General features: G+C 42.7%; 1 protein-coding gene across 6 annotated transcripts in view; it reads right to left on the bottom strand.

The window, feature by feature from the left end:
* Positions 1–14,691, bottom strand: part of LOC128691620 (peptidyl-prolyl cis-trans isomerase G) — a 185,328-nt gene that overhangs the window by 120,936 nt on the left and 49,701 nt on the right. The gene's annotated exons all lie outside the window — the stretch shown is intronic.

The following is a 14,691-nucleotide window of genomic DNA, read 5'->3' as shown; positions in this document are numbered from 1 at the left end:
ACCTGACGACACTGGAGGACAGGAGAGATAGGGGGGACATGATAACGACATACAAAATACTGAGAGGAATTGACAAGGTGGACAAAGACAGGATGTTCCAGAGATTGGACACAGTAACAAGGGGACACAGTTGGAAGCTGAAGACACAGATGAATCACAGGGATGTTAGGAAGTATTTCTTCAGCCACAGAGTAGTCAGTAAGTGGAATAGTTTGGGAAGCGATGTAGTGGAGGCAGGATCCATACATAGCTTTAAGCAGAGGTATGATAAAGCTCACGGCTCAGGGAGAGTGACCTAGTAGCGATCAGTGAAGAGGCGGGGCCAGGAGCTCGGACTCGACCCCCGCAACCTCAACTGAGTACACACACACACACACACGCACGCACACGCACGCACATGCACGCACGCACATGCACGCACGCACGCACACGCACACACACACACACACACACACACACACACACACACACACACACACACACACACACACACACACACACACACACGAAGCTACTCTACAAATTGTTTGTGGGTCACTTGGCTCCCGGACCCGCCTTTTTTACTATAAACCACATTTGTGTGTCTTGGCCTCCACTGCTGCACAATCATACCTTATCTTGAGACTATGTATAGAGTTTGATCTACCACTTCATTTGTTCCAATCGACTCTGAGACTGGAAAGATATATTGATCATATTCTTGTAGCCCAGCTGCATCATTAGCTTCATTCTGCTCCCCTCTCCTTACATTTGAAATTCAAGAGCTTCTTCTTAGTCTATTTTTTTTTCAATGTGAATGCAAGCGTTAACCGCTTTGTATTTGAGGAGACCTAGTCTAGGTTCTTGGTGATATATTCGGTGTGATGTGTACTCCCAGCACCTTTTTTTTTAGTTGGTAATTGTACTTTCTCTCCTACCAGTTTGTTACTCCGGTCTCACCTCTTCTCCAAAATTAATGATCTCGCACATATTCGAATTAAATTTCAGTAGCTACTTGCTTAACTCCCCCCCCCCAACCTACGTCTCCCTCTAACATTAATAATGTCCCCCACTAGATGAAGCATGCTCAAAGAGAACTTATGCCTTCCTAGTATTAATTTGTTCATAATGATACATAGACATTTTTGCGAATTACTCCATTAATTTCAAACCTCGAGAAGGGACTGTTTATTCGCCAGGGATAAAAATCAGCTGGCACAAGTCATGGCCCTCTCGGAGAATTCAATGCAACACTAACCAGATGATGTCTTGATATCACAAGTTCACTCCAGAGGAACTCATTAAATGTGGAAGTGAGGATAGAATGTGTGTGGCAATGCTGCTTATGTGGGTGGTAACAAGAGTGCTACACCTTACTGTCTAGTACCTCAACACCTGTTGAGCCCTAGCCCACCCACACAATGTATGGCATTGTTCACACGTACACAAATATACACAGAAGAAAAGGTACTACGAATTTTGAGGACGGGTTGTCATGACACGTGCAGTGCCTATTCAACATATATAATGGTTAAGTTATTCATGCTTCACAACAGTAATCAGGAACCCTATACAAGGGATATAAAATAAGGTGAAAAACAGTGGATCAAGTGTAACAAGAAAAACAACCTTATGCAATTAGTTCCCTTGTTAGTAAGAAGCACTAGACGTCTTATTCCTAAGAAACATTACTTTCCGTGTTCCTAAGAAACACTAATTTGCTTGTTCCAAAGAAACATGAGGAGGTTATTGATATTCTAACACCACTACCGCCTCAATGGCGTGCATTACAAAAGTGAAAACAAAGTTGGGAGATTGAAACACTCGAGTATTCTCACAAGATGCTCTTACTTATATGCTGCGAAACATCAACATGCTCATTAGCCAAACTTTGCAAATAAGTGGCATGTAATTAACTTCCAATTAAAGACCGTAAAACATTTTCAACAAAATGACAGAAAACTGAAATAAAAGTACTGTAAAAGGTAGCAAGTGAGGTGGTGTTGCAAGTTATGACTAGTGCAAACTCTGCTGTCGTCAATGTTGGGGGTACATGGCCCTAGAGAAAGGAGGGGTGGAGAGTCGGAGGGGAGGAAGGGGAGGGTGGAGGTGATAAGAGCGTAGTTGAAGCTCGAAATAACAGGTTGCTAAAAACGTAACCCATGGATAATGCATGTTTATAAGTAAATTAAAAAAAATGCTAAATATGATATCATTAAGGTTTCCACATTAGCGTGCATGTTGCTGAACACTTGTTAAATGCCTTTACATATGCGTTCTACTGTAGGCTGACTGCTGACCTGTAAATCTTACAGGTATATGGGTGATTGGAATATAATCTTCGTTAATAAAATCCTGTATTGTTAGCCCCATTCTTGTATTTATTGATCAATGGAACAAATAAAAACAATTATAATACATGCATTCTCCCTTACTTTTTTTCGTTTAGTAATTTTGGGCCATAAGTTAATGTAATAATCTCCATAAGGCTTTGAACAGTTCCAAACGCGGATTGAAACAAAAAGCTAAAATCTTAACTATAATGCCTATGATTAAAAGAGCAATCTAAGATAAGAGTTAAGACGCATATCAAGTAATCAGCTCTGACGGACAGCAAATCAGGTCATCGTACGACCAGAAACCTTTCCAACAATCACTAATGGCTGATCAGCTTCGAAGCCATCACTCCATGTCCAACGTTAATAATGTTTTGTTAATTAAGGGATAACTGTACCAATGAACATTAATGTTGGCTTCAAAGTACCGTAGAGGATGAATGCACTTAGACTCAAATTTTGTAGTGACAGGTCACTTCCGAATAAACAGACGGAGAAAGAAAGTGCAAGTTAATACCTGGGCCGTAAAAATTTTAACCTATAATTCAGAGGAATTTTTAGTTGACTTATCATCAATCATATTTATACTGAAGGCTGAAGACAACACACACTACGGGAAAGTCTCAATTCTCTGTCTGGGTCTGACCCTGATCAGGAGACACTTTTACAGGCAGTAACTATCCAGATGTTGCACTACCAATGGGTCACGGAAGTGCCAAACATGAGACTGTCATTAGTTTGGCACCCTGGTGAAAATGCTGGTCTTTTTTCTCTCTAGTGAACAAACAAATATAGGTAAATCTTCACACTTTTTTTTCATCTTCGGTATACACTTATAAAAAAAGTAATTTGGCTGGAACGATAAACAACACACAATTTACTGAGGAAGGGTTAGACGAGTTTTATTTTCTTAGTACCAAAATATTGCCTTTCAAGGTGGTGGTAAGGGCGAGGAGTCCTTGAACCATCAACAATTAATCTTATTTCTTGTTTGGAACATGAATAGGGGTAGGAAGAAGGATGTTAGGTGAGGAACCCTGAGTGCGGCACCTGGAGTATGATGGGGGATCGATCGCCGCACCTTAACATCACTTTCAAACAACGCACCCAATAGCAACGCCCTCCGGTAAAGGGTTAAGAAGCACTGCAGTAGACCTACTGGCTCATGCAAAGCAGGTCCTACTCACACCCACCAACACCCACTCACGTATTTATCTAACCTATTTTTAAAACTACACAGGATTTAAGCTTCAATGACGCTACTTGGGAGTTTGCTCCACTCAATCACAACTTTATTGTAGATGAATGGTTCAGAGAACCGACACGTTGATAAATTAGACACATGTGCAACCCTTGGGTATCTCTATTGAAACCCAAGAGTTGCACATGTGTCTAATTTATCCACAACTCTATTACCAAACCAGTGCTTTCCTATATCTTTTCTGAATCTAAATTTTTCCAACTTGAAACCATTGCTGCGAGTCCTGTCTTGGTTTGATATTTTTAGCACATTATTTACATTCCCTTTATTTATTCCCGTTATCCATTTATACATCTCAATTATATCCTCGATAATTCTACGCCTTTCTAGAGAGTGCAGATTCAGGGCCCTCAGTCTATCCTCGTAGGAAAGATTTCTGATACAGAGGATCATCTTTATCCCCCTTTGTACGTTTTCAAGTGCATTTATATTCGTTTTGTATTACGGTGACCAGAACTGTGCCGTATAATCTAAATGAGGCCTAGCCGACGATGTATAGAGTTGAAGAATAACCTGTGGACTCCTGTTAATATAATAATTATAATCATGGGGGAGAGCTAATTCCGTAGGATTATAGAGCGCATGTGGGGGGAGGGGGGATGGAAGGCATTCAGGCTCAATTCAGGGAACAGGAGCACAGATCCAATTCCCTCGATCAAGAACCCCTCACAAACATCAAGGAACCTCCCTTGAGGGGTAGACTCCTGTTATACTTCTTGATAATGAAGCCAAGAATTATATTAGCTTTATTTCTAATACTTACGCACTGTTGTCTGGGCTTCAAATTACTGCTAACCAAGCACTCCCAAATAATTCTCGCAAACCAGAACTTCCAAATCTTTCTCGCAATCAGAGATATTAAAATCTGTATTTAATTTATAAGTATCATGGTCATTTACCTTTCCAACGCTTAGAACTTTAGATTTGTCTATGTTAAACTGCTGCCACTTCACCGAGCACTGCACTAGTCTGTTCAGATCTTCATGGAGCACTCTAGTGTCTTCGTCAGAATGAATTCGACGGCTTATTTAGATGTCATCAGCAAACTTACTTATGTCGCTATTTATACCCTCATCTATATCGTTTATGTAAATTGTAAACAAGGGGCCCAACACTGACCCCTGTGGAACACCGTTTGTGACGCTTCCCCTCTCTGATTTCTCCCCATTTATGTAAACTCTCTATTACCTATCTGTCAGCCACGCCTCTATCCAGGAAATTTCTCTTCCTATTCAGTGTGCCTCGACTTTCCTCAAGTCTCCGATGTGGGACTTTGTCAAAAACCTTACTGAAGTTCATATACACAAAATCATATTCATTACCATGATCTAACTCCTCAAATACCTTAGTGAAAAAAGTTATTAAGTTCATAAGGCTGAGATTCGCTAATCAATTTGTCTTTCAAGGTGGCTACGAATAGCCTCGGCAATTATAGATTCCATCAATTTTCCCACTGTGGAGGTTAAGCTTATTGGTCTGTTGTTCGAAGCTAAGGATCTGTCACCTGCTTTGTAGATAGGTACATCTGCCCTTTTCACATATCGTCGTTCAGTTCAACAGAGTCATTCATTACAAAACATATTACTGTACCGCTTATTGTCCCAAATCAAGATGACATTATTCTATTGAAGTAAGCGCTACACCTGTGGAGATCATGCTGCGACTAGAGAGCGGGAAATAACCAGATCTGATCCGAGGAAAGGGCGAGTCCAATCTCTTGAATCAAGAATCTTTCACCAGCACCCCCTTAATGCCTGCTGAAACGTGGGGGAAAATGCAGCCGTATTAACCTCGCCTTTCAAAATCGATTTTATGCTGATGGCCTCTTGATCCAAGGGCTTGGAGGTGCCTTCCTCTTTCTTGAATCTAACCTGAGCCCCCCCCCCCTCTCATTCCCCAGGAACTGAATAACCCTTACGGGTTTAGTGCGTGTCCATGAATATAGCAGTAAGGGGAGATAGGGAAGTACATACCAGTACAGCATGACACACACACACACACACACACACACACACACACACACACACACACACAAACACACACCTGACAGGGAGGCAACAACGAGTCATGGTACGTGATGAGGTGTCAGAGTGGGCGCCTGTGACAAGCGGGGTTCCACAGGGGTCAGTCCTAGGACCTGTGCTGTTCTTGGTGTATGTGAATGACATAACGGAAGGAATAGACTCAGAAGTGTCCTTGTTTGCAGATGATGTGAAATTAATGAGAAGAATCAAATCGGATGAGGATCAGGCAGGACTACAAAGAGACCTGGACAGGCTACAAGCCTGGTCCAGCAACTGGCTCCTTGAGTTTAACCCTGCCAAATGCAAAGTCATGAAGATTGGGGAAGGGCAAAGAAGACCGCAGACACAATATAGTTTAGATGGCCAAACACTGCAAACCTCACTCAAGGAAAAAGATCTGGGGGTGAGTATAACACCGAGCATATCTCCTGAGGCGCACATCAATCAGATAACTGCTGCAGCATACGGGCGCCTGGCAAACCTACGGATAGCGTTCCGATGCCTCAGTAAGGATTCGTTCAAGACTTTGTATACCATTTACGTCAGGCCCATACTGGAGTATGCAGCACCAGTTTGGAATCCACACCTAGTCAAGCACGTCAAGAAATTAGAGAAAGTGCAAAGGTTTGCAACAAGACTAGTCCCAGAGCACGGGGATTGTCCTACGAAGAAAGGTTGAGGGAAATCGGCCTGACGACACTGGAGGACAGGAGGGTCAGGGGAGACATGATAACGACATATAAAATACTGCGCAGAATAGACAAGGTGGACAAAGACGGGATGTTCCAGAGAAGGGACACAGACACAAGAGGTCACAATTGGAAGTTGAAGACTCAGATGAATCAAAGGGATGTTAGGAAGTATTTCTTCAGTCATAGAGTAGTCAGGCCGTGGAATAGCCAAGAAAGTGACGTAGTGGAGGCGGGAACCATACATAGTTTTAAGGCGAGGTATGATAAAGCTCATGGGGCAGGGAGAGAGAGGACCTAGTAGCAATCAACGAAGAGGCGGGGCCAGGAGCTATGACTCGACCCCTGCACCCACAAATAGGTGAGTATAAATAGGTGAGTATACACACACACACACACACACACACACACACACACACACACACACACACACACAGCATATGGGCGCCTAGCAAACCTCAGAACAGCATTCCGACATCTTAATAAGGAATCGTTCAGGACCCTGTACACCGTGTACGTTAGGTCCATATTGGAGTATGCGGCACCAGTTTGGAACCCACACCTAGCCAAGCACGTAAAGAAACTAGAGAAAGTGCAAAGGTTTGCAACAAGACTAGTCCCAGAGCTAAGAGGTATGTCCTACGAGGAGAGGTTAAGGTAAATCAACCTGACGACACTGGAGGACAGGAGAGATAGGGGGGACATGATAACGACATACAAAATACTGAGAGGAATTTGTCCTGTTTCCTGACGAACCTTACCTAACCTAACCTAACTGAGAGGAATTGACAAGGTAGACAAAGACAGGATGTTCCAGAGATTGGACACAGTAACAAGGGGACACAGTTGGAAGTTGAAGACACAGATGAATCACAGGGATGTTAGGAAGTATTTCTTCAGCCACAGAGTAGTCAGTAAGTGGAATAGTTTGGGAAGCGATGTAGTGGAGGCAGGATCCATACATAGCTTTAAGCAGAGGTATGATAAAGCTCACGGCTCAGGGAGAGTGACGTAGTAGCGACCAGTGAAGAGGCGGGGCCAGGAGCTCGGACTCGACCCCTGCAACCTCAACTAGGTGAGTACAACTAGGTGAGGATACACACACACACACACACACACACACACACACACACACACACACACACACACACACACACACACTACAACATTAACATTCATGAAACACACAAAAGCAATAACTGTAAACTTTATTTAATATTTCGTCTGTACAAATTTTATTTTTGCAGATTAATCGACTAACTTTCAACAACTTGACGTAGAGGGTATCCCTCGTGTAAATAAAGGGTCTCATTACTGTTGTTGTGTGTATCCTCTACGACTGGTATTCCCATACCACCTACAGATACATCCTTATTCAATATATAAGAAGACCTTCGCTAGAGGTTGACCTACACAGCCAATCTCTTTAATGTGTTATGATATCAATACGAGTTATTTCTCAACGTCCTTATTCAAGGTCAAAACGCAAACGGAACTGGTAAATATAGCTGGGCGGGCCACATAAGCCAGCTGCTGCCCCATTACTGAACACCCTTTGTCTTCACGACAGGCAACACCACCAACGTGGCTCATGCGGTAGCGCCTTCGGTTCACATCTGAAAGACCCGGGTTCAAAATTGGAACGAGTGGAAACGTTGAACACGTTTCCTTACACCTGTTGCCTGTTATCGCCTAGCAGTAAATGGGTTTCTGAATGTCATGGGCAGCAGCATTCTTGAGAAAAGGATCCAAGAACCTCACTAAAAATAAGACACACTTCTTGGCTTTCTTGGTTTATTCTGGGTTATGAGTCCTCCTGATTAATAATACGAATCAAAATACTTTTCTTCATTAAGTCTAAATATTATATTTCATAAAGTGCTAAACCTGTGTGGGTCGTAAGAGCACAAGGCTTAGTAGTGAAGTTCGAACCTGTCTCCGATAACTGTGGCCGTGGATGTTTGGCCAGCCAGCTGTTGGGGATCCTCCTGAGCTAGACTAGAACAGGTAGATTCACGCCACCAGACTGGTGCTTAAAGTGAAGAATTAAAGCTATGACGACGGACATCACGTACTCGGGAAAGCGTAGACTACAAGGGGACATGGCCACGATATACAATCTTGAAACGTACGAGTGACCAAGACATTTATTTATTAACAAAATTAGAGACATTAACGGTGTGTTTCTTCTTACTATATATGATAGTTACATCGTAGGACCAAAATACAGGAGGGACCAGAATGTTACTGAATATGCATTACAAAAAGTCCCACCACTGGTAATAAGGATGTAACTCGACAAGCTATAACAGTCAGACTCAAACGCTGACTAGACTCATGCAGTCACAAATAGGCAAGTACACGAACACACACACACACACACACACACACACACGCACGCGCGCGCGCGCGCGCTAACAGATGAGTATGGTTTAACAGATGAGCTTTGTCTTGACCCCTGCAACCACAATTAGGTGAGTACACACACACACACACACGCGCGCGCGCGTTCTGACACATGGTAACACATCTGTTCTACCCAGCCTAAAACACTTGTGCATCCATGAGAATGAGTTGGCAGGGAGGGAGGGAGAGAGCAGCCAAGCTTACAGCACTTCGCCGTATCTCGCATCTGCTTGACAGTAGGGGTTGCAAGATTCTGTATGAGGCACAAGTACGCTCACACCTTGACTATGCTCCACTTTGTTTGCCTGCCCCCCCCCCCCCTCTCATCTGCGACTGCTTGACAGAGTAGAGAACAGAGCAAGACGTCTCATCTCTCGCTTGGACCCATCCTGGATAGATCTGTCATTTCAGCAGGAGGGATGTGGATGGCCTTACTGTTATGTACAAGGTCAACATTGTCAAAGTACCACACTTGAATCCACTCCGAGGACAGCAAGAAGCAAGCTTCTATACCACAAGACGGACAGAAAGCAGCAACTTCACTCTGGTACCCTTCTCCAGAACATCACTTCATCTGAGATCACTTATACCCAGGATGACTCGAGTATGGAACACATTCGTACAGCATTATGCTATCAACGAGATAAAGTCAGTTGATCAAATGAAAATGCTGGCCCACAGATGGCTCCAATTTCATCCTGTTCCCTACTTGTATGTTTCATAGCAATAAAAGTACTTGTATCATAATAAAAACTGCTTTCAAATGAGCTGATGTAGTTAACAGCTCCTAGCTTGTCAATAAAGTTAGGAATCTTTAACCTGTAAATAGCGTGTCAATAAAGTTAGGGATCCTTAACCTAACCTTGTCAAACCATGAGAGAGAGAGAGAGAGAGAGAGAGAGAGAGAGAGAGAGAGAGAGAGAGAGAGAGAGAGAGAGAGAGAGAGAGAGAGAGAGAGAGAGAGAGAGAGAGGGGGATATAGGTGGTGAGGATGTGGTGAGTGAAACAGCCAGTCAAGAGAACTTAAGCCTATTATTTTTTTAATACCCTAACGTAGCTACAAAAAACACAATCGCAAAACCCCCACATGAACCGGCTAACGCAGAGCCTCTACTCCAGTCATTCATCATGACAAAAAAAAGAGACCACCAGTGTTGCTAGCCTTCAGGTGTACCTTGAACCCAGACTTGCTATGAAGTAACCACCTTTGCATTACTGGCGAGGATCCAGCTTGGCGGGAAAGCAATCAGCTGATCGCTGAGTGGGTTTTGTTGGGTCTGGGAGGATGAGGCTGAACGATACTTTACTGAACTCATCACTCACATTTATTTTCTTAGTTATAAGCTTAGCGAGGATGACTGTTATACTCATCACATGAACAAGCTAAAGCATGGAGTAACACTTTATAACCAACAGTGTACAGAGATCAACTATACGATTTAATTTTCTTTGAATATAACAAACGAACGAAATAAAACAGAGAGATCTATATAATTTATCATCACACCTTGCAGCCCGTACTGGGGAGGTTGCTAAGTTATTTCTGCCTGTTAATTACACATGCCAGTTGTATACTGGTGTTTTATTATATGATACATATATTCTCGTTATTACAATTTAACTATAAAGCAGATTAAATGTAAGCGAGTGTGTGGATACGATAAAAGACGGAAATAGAAGCAAGTACTGCCACGTGTGCTCTACTCATAAACCATCACAAAACACGTTGCTTTTTTTTTTTGTTGTTGTTAAACTCAACACTACTTGCTGTATTTCCCAATCTCTCGAGAAATTTTGGTATTGATAAGTTCAATGATAGGCCCCCATCCACCAAAGTGCGCACATGATCCCCTTCACCCTACATGGGACATGGCTCACGGCGTCATTCCTACTTACCTATGAGATTTTTTTTATAAGAACGAAGGAACACTGCAGAAGGCCTACTGGCCCATGCGAGGCAGGTCCAAGTCTCCTACCGGCTTAAGCCGGTAGGAGACTTGAGGGAGGAACACGGCAACCGACCTGGTAGCACAAGCTATTAGGTCCAACTCACACCCACCCACATCCACTCATGTATTTATCCAACCTATTTCTAAAGCTACACAACGTTCTGGCCTCTATAACTGTACTTAGGAGTTTGTTCCACTCATCCACAACTCTATTACCAAACTAGTATTTTCCTATATCCTTCCTGAATCTGAATTTTTCTAACTTAAAACCATTGCTGCGAGTCCTGTCTAGGCTAGATATTTTCAGCACAGTATTTACATCCCCTTTATTTATTCCTGTCTTCCATTTATACACCTCAATCATATCCCCCCTAATTCTACGTCTTTCTAGAGAGCGCAGATTCAGGGCCCTTAGTCAATCCTCATAGGGAAGGTTTCTGATACATTGGATCAACTTTGTCATCCTCCTTTGTACATTTTCCAGAGCATTTATATCCATTCTGTAATACGGTGACCAAAACTGTGCAGCATAATCTAAATGAGGCCTAACCAAGGATGTATAGAGTTGAAGAACAACCTGAGGACTCCTATTATTTATGCTTCTTGATATGAAGCCAAGGATTCTATTAGCTTTATTGCGAACACTTATGCATTCCCTCACTGCAAAACCCCTGACGAAGCACTGTGCAAAAGATTTTCAGCTGCTATGTCTGCATATCAGTGGTATACAATACCGATAAGTTGAAGAATTAAACATGTACAACATCTGGATATCTATATTTTGTAGAAGTTTCGCAATCTAGTGGCTTTATCAATACATGGTCATAATCTGGACAGTTGAATTTAAAGAGGAAAACTTTCGTTTTTCTTTTAAGGTCACCCTACCTCGGTGGAATACGGCCGGTTCGTTGAAAAAAAAAAATCTGGTCAGTAGAAATATTTACAGAAGACAGTGGAAGACGAGGTAATCAGTCTTTCAGCCATACTGAGAAAAGGAAATTTCCAAGTGACTGGAACTCTTGAATAAAACCTCTGATTATAATAATCAGCCTCGGAGCAGGTGATTAGCACCACAGTCTTGAACAATATGAAGCACATACAGGAAGACTGGTGCTTATATAATGGGGAGTCAGATGAGATGTAACATTATAATCGAAAGAAGCGCTAAACATGGTATGCAACACACGAAGGCATTAAACCATACCCCCGGCCGGGATTGAACCCGCGGTCATAGAGTCTCAAAACTCCAGCCCGTCGCGTTAGCCACTAGACCAACTAGCCACAATATTGTGGCTAGCTGGTCTAGTGGCTAACGCGACGGGCTGGAGTTTTGAGACTCTATGACCGCGGGTTCAATCCCGGCCGGGGGTATGGTTTATTTGCAATCGTTTTTTTTATTTTTTTTATTATCACACCGGCCGATTCCCACCAAGGCAGGGTGGCCCGAAAAAGAAAAACTTTCACCATCATTCACTCCATCACTGTCTTGCCAGAAGGGTGCTTTACACTACAGTTTTTAAACTGCAACATTCACACCCCTCCTTCAGAGTGCAGGCACTGTACTTCCCATCTCCAGGACTCAAGTCCGGCCTGCCGGTTTCCCTGAATCCCTTCATAAATGTTACTTTGCTCACACTCCAACAGCACGTCAAGTATTAAAAACCATTTGTCTCCATTCACTCCTATCAAACACGCTCACGCATGCCTGCTGGAAGTCCAAGCCCCTCGCACACAAAACCTCCTTTACCCCCTCCCTCCAACCCTTCCTAGGCCGACCCCTACCCCGCCTTCCTTCCACTACAGACTGATACACTCTTGAAGTCATTCTGTTTCGCTCCATTCTCTCTACATGTCCGAACCACCTCAACAACCCTTCCTCAGCCCTCTGGACAACAGTTTTGGTAATCCCGCACCTCCTCCTAACTTCCAAACTACGAATTCTCTGCATTATATTCACACCACACATTGCCCTCAGACATGACATCTCCACTGCCTCCAGCCTTCTCCTCGCTGCAACATTCATCACCCACGCTTCACACCCATATAAGAGCGTTGGTAAAACTATACTCTCATACATTCCCCTCTTTGCCTCCAAGGACAAAGTTCTTTGTCTCCACAGACTCCTAAGTGCACCACTCACTCTTTTTCCCTCATCAATTCTATGATTCACCTCATCTTTCATAGACCCATCCGCTGACACGTCCACTCCCAAATATCTGAATACGTTCACCTCCTCCATACTCTCTCCCTCCAATCTGATATTCAATCTTTCATCACCTAATCTTTTTGTTATCCTCATAACCTTACTCTTTCCTGTATTCACCTTTAATTTTCTTCTTTTGCACACCCTACCAAATTCATCCACCAATCTCTGCAACTTCTCTTCAGAATCTCCCAAGAGCACAGTGTCATCAGCAAAGAGCAGCTGTGACAACTCCCACTTTGTGTGTGATTCTTTATCTTTTAACTCCACGCCTCTTGCCAAGACCCTCGCATTTACTTCTCTTACAACCCCATCTATAAATATATTAAACAACCACGGTGACATCACACATCCTTGTCTAAGGCCTACTTTTACTGGGAAAAAATTCCCCTCTTTCCTACATACTCTAACTTGAGCCTCACTATCCTCGTAAAAACTCTTCACTGCTTTCAGTAACCTACCTCCTACACCATACACTTGCAACATCTGCCACATTGCCCCCCTATCCACCCTGTCATACGCCTTTTCCAAATCCATAAATGCCACAAAGACCTCTTTAGCCTTATCTAAATACTGTTCACTTATATGTTTCACTGTAAACACCTGGTCCACACACCCCCTACCTTTCCTAAAGCCTCCTTGTTCATCTGCTATCCTATTCTCCGTCTTACTCTTAATTCTTTCAATTATAACTCTACCATACACTTTACCAGGTACACTCAACAGACTTATCCCCCTATAATTTTTGCACTCTCTTTTATCCCCTTTGCCTTTATACAAAGGAACTATGCATGCTCTCTGCCAATCCCTAGGTACCTTACCCTCTTCCATACATTTATTAAATAATTGCACCAACCACTCCAAAACTATATCCCCACCTGCTTTTAACATTTCTATCTTTATCCCATCAATCCCGGCTGCCTTACCCCCTTTCATTTTACCTACTGCCTCACGAACTTCCCCCACACTCACAACTGACTCTTCCTCACTCCTACAAGATGTTATTCCTCCTTGCCCTATACACGAAATCACAGCTTCCCTATCTTCATCAACATTTAACAATTCCTCAAAATATTCCTTCCATCTTCCCAATACCTCTAACTCTCCATTTAATAACTCTCCTCTCCTATTTTTAACTGACAAATCCATTTGTTCTCTAGGCTTTCTTAACTTGTTAATCTCACTCCAAAACTTTTTCTTATTTTCAACAAAATTTGTTGATAACATCTCACCCACTCTCTCATTTGCTCTCTTTTTACATTGCTTCACCACTCTCTTAACTTCTCTCTTTTTCTCCATATACTCTTCCCTCCTTGCATCACTTCTACTTTGTAAAAACTTCTCATATGCTAACTTTTTCTCCCTTACTACTCTCTTTACATCATCATTCCACCAATCGCTCCTCTTCCCTCCTGCACCCACTTTCCTGTAACCACAAACTTCTGCTGAACACTCTAACACTACATTTTTAAACCTACCCCATACGATTTCTTGAGTCACGAAGGCATTGTCACTAGTAGGCGGGAATTCCCCAGTGGAAGTAGGTGATACCCATGAGTAAAGGTAGAAGTTAGCAAGTAGGCTGTGATGTCTTCTGTACCAAGATTTCACGATGTTGTTGTGTCTCACATCATCATCGAAGCGAAAACCTTGGGTAAGTCGCTTTAAAAATAAATTAGACAAGTACATGAGTGGGTAAATGACCCCAATGGAAATAAGTCTTGACTTTTTTGGATTATCCTAGGTTGTCTACACATACGCTGCTATGTATGATAATCTATGTAACTGTATTTGTGTATACCTGAATAAACTTACTTACTTGTGAGTGAAAGTTGGCCTTGACT

The sequence above is a fragment of the Cherax quadricarinatus genome, chromosome 26, assembly GCF_038502225.1.
Source record: "Cherax quadricarinatus isolate ZL_2023a chromosome 26, ASM3850222v1, whole genome shotgun sequence".
Taxonomy (NCBI): Eukaryota; Metazoa; Arthropoda; class Malacostraca; order Decapoda; family Parastacidae; genus Cherax; species Cherax quadricarinatus.
Note: the sequence above shows the minus strand (reverse complement) of the source record. Positions and strands in the feature narration are given on the sequence as shown.